The 10,033-nt window shown below is 41.0% G+C and overlaps 1 pseudogene; it reads left to right on the forward strand.

Annotated features, from left to right (window-relative positions):
- The first annotated feature begins 2,824 nt into the window (after nt 1-2,824).
- On the forward strand, nt 2,825-5,064 carry LOC138414164 (tigger transposable element-derived protein 1-like; annotated as a pseudogene).
- The last annotated feature ends 4,969 nt before the right edge of the window (nt 5,065-10,033 follow it).

Genomic DNA, 10,033 nt, shown 5'->3' on the forward strand with positions numbered 1-10,033 from the left:
GTTACTCTCAGCCTCAAGAAACTTGGGTCTTCAGGACAGGACCCAATTTCCAAGAAAAGGAGACTGCATTTCCTGGCACAGGAAGAATCAAGGCCATTTGGCAGGGAATAGGATATCTGTAAGATTGTCACATGATTGTTGTATAATTATGTATCGATAAGATTACCATTCGTTGAATTATTATTTGGTGCCTCACATCCTTCAAGGTAGGTATAATCGCCATTTTACAGAGGAAGAAGCTGAGGATTAGGGAGTGTAAGTAACTTGCTCAAGGTTACACTGCAAGTAGGTGGACAGCCTGAGCCCACATATCTGTATGACTTCCCAACCTGCCTTTTTGCCAGATACGAAAATCTCTGAAAATCTGATGAGAGCAGAAAGTTCTTTCCTCTGATTCAAAAAAAAAAAGAAACCCCAAGGGACATACACATCACGTTTTATATGCAATTGCAGGAACTTTGTAACCCCCCATCCCGCCACTGAAACACATCTGTGAAAGCCCTGTGGATGTGCTGACACCCCATTAAGAGCAATGAGTCAATTTTCAACAAAATAACCTTGAAATATGTGTTAGCCTTCCAAGTCGTCCCAATGTGATGCTATTTGTCAAACATGTCTGTGGCTCCAGCTTGAGGGCGTACTCAGAACCCATTTACTGGCCACAGAAGAAAATCAGTCCCAGTTATTTATTTTTGTTTTCTCCAAAGAGTATTTGTTGTCCTGCCTCTTTGCTTCGAATGACTTTGGGCCATTTTCAAAATTGCAAACCATTCTCCAAGGTTTAAAGAAATCCAGAGAACATGCAGTAGGCTCAGAAAGAGCCTCCCTCCCTCCCTCACACATCCACCCATTCACAACTTCTTATGAGCAACACAACCCCATCACACAACCCCGTCAGTAACAAATTGGTGGGTCATTGATAATATAGGCTTTGGTGCACAAGGGTCATTTCAAGTCCAGGTACTTACTCTATCACTTTCCTTCTCATGGAGATAGTCATTCTACTGTACTATGGCTGACAGCCATTGGCTTAAAACAGATGATGTCCTTCATATTTTCTCAGCACATTTAGTGTTGATTCCTGCAACTCAAGGTGTGATCCAGGAACCAGCAGTATCAGCATGACCTGGGAGTTTGTTAGAAATGCAAAATGCCAGGCCCCACCCCAGACCTACTGAATCAGTACTTGCATTTCTAACAAGACCCCCAGGTGATTTGTACATACATCAGAATTTGAGTGGCGTTGATTTAGATAGTTCTACGTAAGCTCAAATATTGTACATAGATGTTGCGGAAAATGCTGAGTTGCTGTATTTTGTGTGATGGATATTGAAAAAAAAAACAGGCAAAAAACTGCAAGCAGACTGAATAGACATAACAGTTCTCTCTTCAGCAAGCAATGGATATAAATATGTGAAATAGTTAAATTCCAGCTATTTGGCTTCTTCACTTTAGCCTTTGGAATTGACTATTTTTCCATTTCCACTCCCTTTCATGTTAAGTTTGTGCTCTGTTCTGACTCACTGACTAAAGCTCATCATCCAAAGCAACATTTTTAATTTGCTTCTCTTGGGAGTAAGAATTTGTGGTTTCATCTCATGAAACCACAGGTCTTGTGAAGTAATCCAGTTTAGTCCCAAATTAGCAGCAAAGATTAAGGATGTAACCAACTGACCAAAAATATATTGTAAACACAAGACGCAACCACAGGTCTGTGTCAAAAACTGAATGTTCTGCCTGGAAAATTACATTCCACGGGAGACTCTGCGGAGCTCTGTAGCTCTAGCTGGAGCCCTAGCTAGCACTCTATTATCTCCTGAGCCATTATTTGGTGGGATGTTGAAGAGGGTCCCACTTCTCTCTTACTCTACTGGTGGGAGAAAAAATTGAAATAAGCCTTTTAGAAGGCAATTTTGGAAACATGTATCAAAAGCGTTCAAAAATTCATATTCTGTGACCTAGTAATTCCAGTGCTAGAAATTTATTTTAAAGTAATCATATATATGGATTTGGAAGTGGAATGGGATGTCAGTTCTATGATGACATGGCTACAATATCTAAAGGAGGCAAAACAACCCTTCTGCTTGCTACATCATGGGCACCCATCTGTCTGCTCTCTGCCAACCCCACTCCCTGCCCCTCAAGACTTCTTCAGAATCACTGAAGGTCTTTTAGAAAATCATTGGATGATACGATTTGGGGCTCAGTTTCCTCACTGAACATGAAGTTTGGGATAAAGGCGGTGTTTCTTAGAATATTATCTATGTAGACAACCTGAGTGAGAATCATTTCACCTGCTTGTCTGAAACGCAGATACCTGGGCCTGAATTATCACAGCACCCTGTGAAGGAGAGGTTATTTTCTTTTTATGGAGAAGGAAACTGAGGTTCTGAGAGACTTTCATTTTACACTTGGTGAGAGGTAGAGCTGGGATTTGAATCCACTTCTATTGATTTAATTCCAGTGCTTGTTCTGTTGCTCTAGGTGCTAGGGAAACAGGCAGGCAGACAGGTGCAGACCCCTGTCCTCCTAGCTCGCCTCCTAGCAGGGACGACTTTGAAGACTATTGTCACATGCCCCACGTGGTTCCTTAGAGTGGCTTTTTTGGTGAAAATATTTTTGAGAATGTTTAATTTATGGCCATGGAAATAGAAGATCTAAAAGTTTTAGCTTTTTCTTGTCTTTTTTTGAGTTATAGAAAATGAGAGATTCTCCTCCAAATATTTAATATTCAAGAGCCACTGAAAGTGCTGCATCTTACTTGTAAGTTACAGACCTCTCTAGTAGGGAGGCGTATTACTCAGCTTGGAAAGATGGTGCCGCCATGAACTGGAGCAAGACTGCCTCCCATTCTGTGGGTTATGTTTGCTTCGATCAGATGTGTAAGCCTTGTTTTTTATTCCAGGGAAGCCCTGGTTTCCTGTCTCGGAGTTGCAGGTTTGATAACTGCCTTCAACCTGTGCTGTTTTTATTTCCATTAAATTCTTTGAACTGATCCCAACTGTTGGGAAAAGCAAATTTCCTTTAAAGGAATAATTAAAGAAATATATTTATTGAGTATTTCTTGTGTGCCTGGCACAAGCTAGGCCTCTTGTACCAAACGGCCAAGTTATGAATGCGAAGGAAAAGTTCTTGAAGGAAATTGAAAGTGCTACTTCAGTGAGTACATGAATGATAAGAAAGCGAAACAGGCTTATTGCTGGTATGGAGAAAGTTTTAGTGGTCTGGATAGAAGATCAAACCAGCCACGACACCCCCTGAAGCCAAAGCCTAATCCAGAGCAAGGCTCTAACTGTCTTCAAGTCTGTGAAGGCTGAGAGAGTTGAGGAAGCTGCAGAAGAAAAGTCTGAAGCTAGCAGAGATTGGTTCATGAGGTTGAAGGAAAGATGCCATCTCTATAACATAAAAGTGCAAGGTGATGATATAGAAGCGGCAGCGAGTCATCCAGATGATCCAGCTAAATTAACTAATAAAGCTGGCTATACTAAACAATAGATTTTCAATGTAGATGAAACAGGCTTATCATGGAAGAGGATGCCGTCTAGGACTTTCATAGCTAGAGAGGAGAAGCCAATGCCTAGCTTCAAGGCTTCAAAGGATAGGCTAACTCTCCTGTTAGGGGCTAATGCAGCTGGTTACTTTAAGTTGAAGTCAGTGCTCATTTACCATTCTGAAAATCCTAGGGCCCTTAAAAATTATGAGAAATCTACTCAGTCTGTGCTCTATAAATGGAACGACAAAGCCTGGATGACAGCACATCTGTTTACAACATGTTTTACTGAATATTTTGAGCCCACTGTTGAGACCTACTCCTCAGAAAAGAAGTTTCCTTTGACAACAGTACGCTCATTAACAGTGCACTGGTCACCCAAGAGCTCTGATGGAGATGGACAATGCGATTAATGTTGTTTTCATGCCTGCTAGCAAAAATATCCATTCTGCAGCCCATGGATCAAGGAGTAATTTCAACTTTCAAGTCTTATTCATTAACAAATACATTTTGGGGCTTCCCTGGTGGTGCAGTGGTTTAAGAATCTGCCTGCCAGTGCAGGGCACACGGGTTCGAGCCCTGGTCCGGGAAGATCCCACATGCCGCAGGGCAACTAAGCCTGTGCGCCACAACTACTGAGCCTGCACTCTAGATCCCGCGAGCCACAACTACTGAGCCCGCGTGCCTAGAACCCGTGCTCCACAGCAAGAGAAGCCACCACAATGAGAAGCCCACATACCGCAACAAAGAGTGGCCCTCGCTCTCCGCAGCTAGAGAAGGCCGCGTACAGCAACAAAGAACAAAAGAGGCCCAAAATAAATAAATTAATTTAAAAAAAAAGAAATATATTTTGTAAGAATATAGGTGCCTTAGGTAGTGATTCCTTTGGTGGATCTGGGCAAAGTAAATTGAAAACCTTCTGGAAAGGATTTACATTCTAGATGCCATTAAGAACATTCATGATTCATGGGAAGAGGTCAAAATATCAACAGTAACAGGAGTTTGGAAGAAGTTGATTCCAGCCCTCCTGGATGACTTTGAGGGTTTTGAGACTTCAGTGGCGGAAATAATTGCAGATGAGTAATAGCAAGAGAACTAGAATTAGAAGTGGAACCTGAAGATGTGCCTGAATTGCTGCAATCTCATTATAAAGCTTTCACAGATAAGGAGTTGCTTCTTATGATGAGCAAAGAAAGTGGTTTCTTGAGATGGAATCTACTCCTGGTGCAGATGCTGTGAAGACTATTGAAATGACAACAAAGGATTTAGAACATTACAAAAATTTAGTTGATAAAGCAGCGGCAGCGTTTGAGAAGATTGACTCCAATTGTGAGAAAAGTTCTTCTGTGGGTAAAATGCTATCAAGTAGTGTTGCGTGCTGCAGAGAAATTGTTTGTGAGAGGAAGAGCCCATCAATGCGGCAAACTTTACTGTTGTCTTATTTTAAGAAATTGCCTCAGCCTCCCCAACCTTCAGCAGCCATGGCCCTGATCGGTCAGCTGCCGTCAACCTCAAGGCAAGACCCTACACCAGCAAAAAGACTACAGCTCGCTGAAGGCTCAGGTGATGGCTAGCATTTTTTAGTAATAAAGTGTTTTAAATTAAGGTGTGTACATTTTTTTCAGACATATTGCTGTTGCACACTTCATAGACTACAGTCTTGTGTAAACATCTGCGGTGGGAAACCAAAGACTTCATATGACTCGCTTTCCTGTGATATTTGCTTTATTGCAGTGGTGTGGAACCGAACCTGTTATACTTCCAAGGTGTGCCTGTAGTCTACTTTAAATCCTTTCTGCCTCATTTTGCTAAACTTTGCTCTAAAATTTAGTTGATTAAGAAAATGATCAATTAAAGTGCAGTTTTGTATATAATCTAACTCATTGGAAGTGCAGTAGTGTGTGACATCCTCTAAGTAACTGAAAGCATTATTTCCAAAGGGGAAGATACGCAATAGGTTAACTCTCAGTGTTAATAGTGTGAATCCAGTTTTGGGGGGTAAGTTTTGTTAAAGAATCCTATGGCTTTGAAAATCCTGCCATGCTATTTAATGCTCTTTGTTTATATTTGATCTTCAATTTTATGGGCTGCTTTGTTGAGTGACGGTAACAGCAGAGAATTAGGTAATCTTCGATGGGATGAAAGGAGGAACGGAACTGATTACAAGTAAGTCAGCTTTTCCATGTACAACAAAGAGGAATAGTGAAGAAGCAGCAACACATCCTTAAAATGATTCAGTAATTTACTAGGGCGTTTTGAAGCCTCACTAAAAATGAACAAATTGATGTTAATGCATCTTATCTTATTTTGTTGGTAGGTTGTCCAGTGCCTTGAGACTCTGGTTAATGGACTCAGATGATAATGTCTACCAAATGGCAGTAATCTAACATTTGAAAACCACCTCTCTTTTCTGTTGATTATAGTGAGGCAAAGAGAGAACAAGGTGGACCCTTCCCTAGAGTGATTTTCACAAAATTTAAATTTTGATGTATTGACTGCACAAAGAAGCACTCTGACAAGTGTTGCTACTGCATCTGAGACTTGTCTCACTTGAGGTTATAAGTGCCTTTGCTGAACACCAGATCTATCTCCACACATTTAAGTAAATTAGACCAGATTTCAATTCCAGATCTCTAGGAACTGCTTAAATGCACCATCGTGAAATGGAAGTAGCAAGGCAAGTAAGCTGGCCTGGCCCTGTGCCCCAATAGCAGGATTAGGTCACGGCTCTGGCTTTGTCCTATTGGTTCCTGCTTGAGGAGCTGCTGTCCTTTGGGTGCTTGTTGTATTCCCATCAGCAAATCAAGGAGCCTCCTGTGACTATCCAATCCCTGATCAGTGTTTCATCTGCTAGGACACCAAGCATGCATCGTTTTGCATGCATCATCACTTCATATGAAAATCTATGGTATCAAGAACCGCTGAGTTAGAAAGGGCCCTCAAAGATTCTGAGTCAGATGCATGCCTTTCGGTTTGGTTTACAGCCCTGTCTTAGGCTCTATACCTTGCCTAAAGACTTAGAACTAGAACGTGGAAGAGTCACACCAAGTCTCCTCCCTTTGCCCCTCACTCCCTCTTCCCCAAGCATCGGTCAAACCCTTCAGTTTTATTCATTTATTCAACATGCACACGTACACACATACACACACAATGCATCCTCTCCTATTGCTAGTTATTTTTAAGTGGAAGGATAATTTGCTGATAATTTTCAAGCAACCTTCCAGATAGGTCTTTAAAGTGTCAAAAAAAATTTCTCAGTATTCCTAGTCAATGCATCCGTACCTCACATATTAGCAGTATTTTTTCTAGCGACCTGTGTTTATGAATCTTTTGAAAGCTACCATTTTCGTTTTCAGAGAAATGGTATACAGCTTTATCCATTCGTATTTCATGGGTTTACATAAAATTTCATTGATTGTACATAATTAAAATAAAATGTCATCAGAATTTGTAATGTTGAGAACCTAAAAACAAGTGACAACACAGCAGTTAGGAGTGAACATGTGCGAGGGTACCAGAGGTGAATGTAGCAGCTGTAAGTGCCCAGCATTCTATGGACATCAGCAAGTGTCAGTTAATCTAGTGGCTTGATTAAGAGAAGTTTGACTAAGAGAGCTGCAATAACTAACATTTATAGAGGGTTTATTCTGGGCCAATCCCTGTGTTAATCACTTAACATACAGTCTTTCATCTAACCTTTAATGTAACTATGAAGCTTAGGTATTAGTAGCCCCATTTATACAAAGGGAAAATATCTCTGCTAAGTAGCCTGTTCAAGGTCACAATGCTAGAAAGTAGCAGAGGAAGAAAAACCCTAGATCTGGCTGCCTCCAAAGACCTGATTTTTAACCATCTTGCTATATTATAGTAATGGCTTTTTGACTATCTAACAACTCAGAAAAATTACAGCTACAGAGAGAATGCAGATATCACAAATGAAGTCTCCATTTGAGTGGAGTGGATCATTTTCCCTAGTTGATAGCAGTTTTTTATTCTTCCTGTTACAGAAATTCACAAGAAAAGTTTTGTTGAAGGAGTCTGGAAAAACACAGGCAATGACTTTGGGGTTGTGTATAAATGAGGGCAAATAAACAAACTCTCTCCTCCTGCTCTGCGTTATTTATTAGCAAGTTTCCAGTTCAGTACTGAGTGATGTCACATTTAATATATTCTCAGAACTTGCATGAGCTCTGTCAGCATGCACATTTCTAAGCTAGGAACACAGAGACTTTATGACAGACATTTGTTTTCTTGTGGTTCTTTGTACTGTTGCTCCGCACTGTTTAAGTCCTTCAGTTTTGATGAAAGCTTTGATCTTTGATGAGAGAGGATAATTAGGGAATGTTTGTGGCTTGTATTGGTGATTTAGACAGTGACATGTATATGGCTAAGCCGTGGGATCAACCTGATTTCATATATACATGTTTTTTTCACATCTCTTACCTTTAGGAATTAAAGAGTATTTTAAAAATAAGTTTAAAGTTGAAAATTGCTGCTGACTTTATGACATAAGTCTTGGAGTAAGCCAGCCACTTGTTTTGGGAGGCTTCTAGAGCTGTTGGAGAAAACTGCCCAGAAGTCCTCATCCTTCGTGGATAAGCTGGCGCTATTGGTCCTCATTCTGTTTAATGAGGTCAAGATTATCCTGCGTTGAATAGATTTTTGGAATCTCCTGTACCTAAATGGAATGCTTTAGCTTTAAATGAATTTGACACTCAACTCCCTAGAGTGCCTTTAATAACAGCGCGTTTACTTCACTTTCTCTCCTTCTTGCCTCTGAGTGTTGACACAAATCACCTAGTTTATCTAGAACAGCCTCTCCCTTCCCTAGTGGTGTGCTGCTAAAGGCTTGTCATCAGGCTCTCAGTGGGAAGAAACCAGTGTTCTGGCCCTGACTGGTAGCATTTGGTGATGTCCACAGTGTAAACCTCCCCTCATGGCCTATGTGAGGCTACCATCCTGGATGAGTTGGGAAGAGATGTGAACGATCAGCTCTCACGAGCCAGTCTGAGCTGGCTTCTCTCCTTTAATCAAACAGCAAAATTGTGCAAGCTCACTTCTGAGGTTGACCAGTGGAAAGGCAATGAAAATTTCCTCTGGGGGAATTCCCTGGCGGTCCGGTGGTTAGGACTCCAAGCTTTCACCACTGGGGCCTGGGTTCGATCCCTGGTCGGGGAATTAAGATCCCTCAAGCGTGGTGCAGCTAAAAAAAAAATAATTTCCTCTGGCAGTGCTTCCTTGATGAATTTTCAAGCTATTTCTTTTCAACTCTTTTACGTACTAGTTCAAATGCAGATGTTAAGTGAAAGGTTTCATTTTAGGGCTTAGTTGTGTGTAAGTATGTGTGTGTTATGAGTGTACACATACATATGATATTTGTATGTACTTAAATTGATATTCTATTTCAGGCTCTCATTTTGGGTTTTGGCAAACCACGTTTTCTTAATGTTTTCAAGGTTCTTGAGCCATGTCTGTTCAACTTGCTTTCCTCAGCCTCTTGACTCATAAATCAGTAATAAATCAGTAATAAAATCGCCCTAGACATGAGCCCATCACTGTCAACCCTTCCTTCCAGTTAATCCTCCCAGATTTTCCTAGTGCAAGCTTACTATGGAGAGGATGTGTTTTTTTTTTCAAGAAGGTGAAAAACTATGTAAATGTGACACCAGCCACAGTTTTATCCAAGGCCTTCCTAACATTTGAACAAGATTCCAAGTGCAAGTAAGATGATTCAAATGACCTTTTAATGATATAACAAGGGGGTTAACTTTCTCATGAAATGTCTTCTGCTTTTCCTCTCATGGTCTGAAGCTCCCTATGTTAAACTGTGTAACATCAGCAGGGTGAAACACAGAAGACTACTACCACCCACTGGTCCTTCCTCCTCAGGACAAGATTTCCAAACAAGATAGGTTGGCTCTTCTTGGATAAGGCTTCAGTCCTTTTACAGTTGGTACACGGAAACGACCGCAGGTCTGAGTGACGCAGAGGGCTCAGACTTGGATAATCCCTTCCACCTTACATACATAGAAATGATAGATGAAATATCATAAGAGAAAAGTTCAGAAAACCAACAAAGGACAACTGGCTCAAAAACTAAATATTTTGGGGGCCTCAAAATGTTGCAGAAATGCCTGAGAGTGAGCAAAGCTGGTGTTGCTGTCTTTGAAGTCTTCCTCCAGTGTCACCTTCTCAATGCGCCTCCTCTGGACACCATACTAAAGCAACTTCTCTTCTCTCACACCCAGACAAGCAGTATCCCTCTTCTCTGCTTCATTTTTCTCCTTAGCGCTGATTATCTTTTAACGTACTATGTATTTTACTGATTTATCTTATTGCCTGACTAGGGTGACAGCTGCAGGAGGGCATGAATTTTGTCTTTCAAATATTTGTGAATGAATAACTAGTGTTGGCACTATCTGAAGTTTTACTACCTCGTTTGTGTCTCACTCCCCCATCCCTCTGCTGCCTTTGCCTCTATTTACTGCTCTTTTTTCCTCTACTTTTGTCCACCTTTCTTCCTTTCTTCCTCTCTGTCCAGTG

Source organism: Delphinus delphis, chromosome 9, assembly GCF_949987515.2.
Source record: "Delphinus delphis chromosome 9, mDelDel1.2, whole genome shotgun sequence".
Lineage (NCBI taxonomy): Eukaryota > Metazoa > Chordata > Mammalia > Artiodactyla > Delphinidae > Delphinus > Delphinus delphis.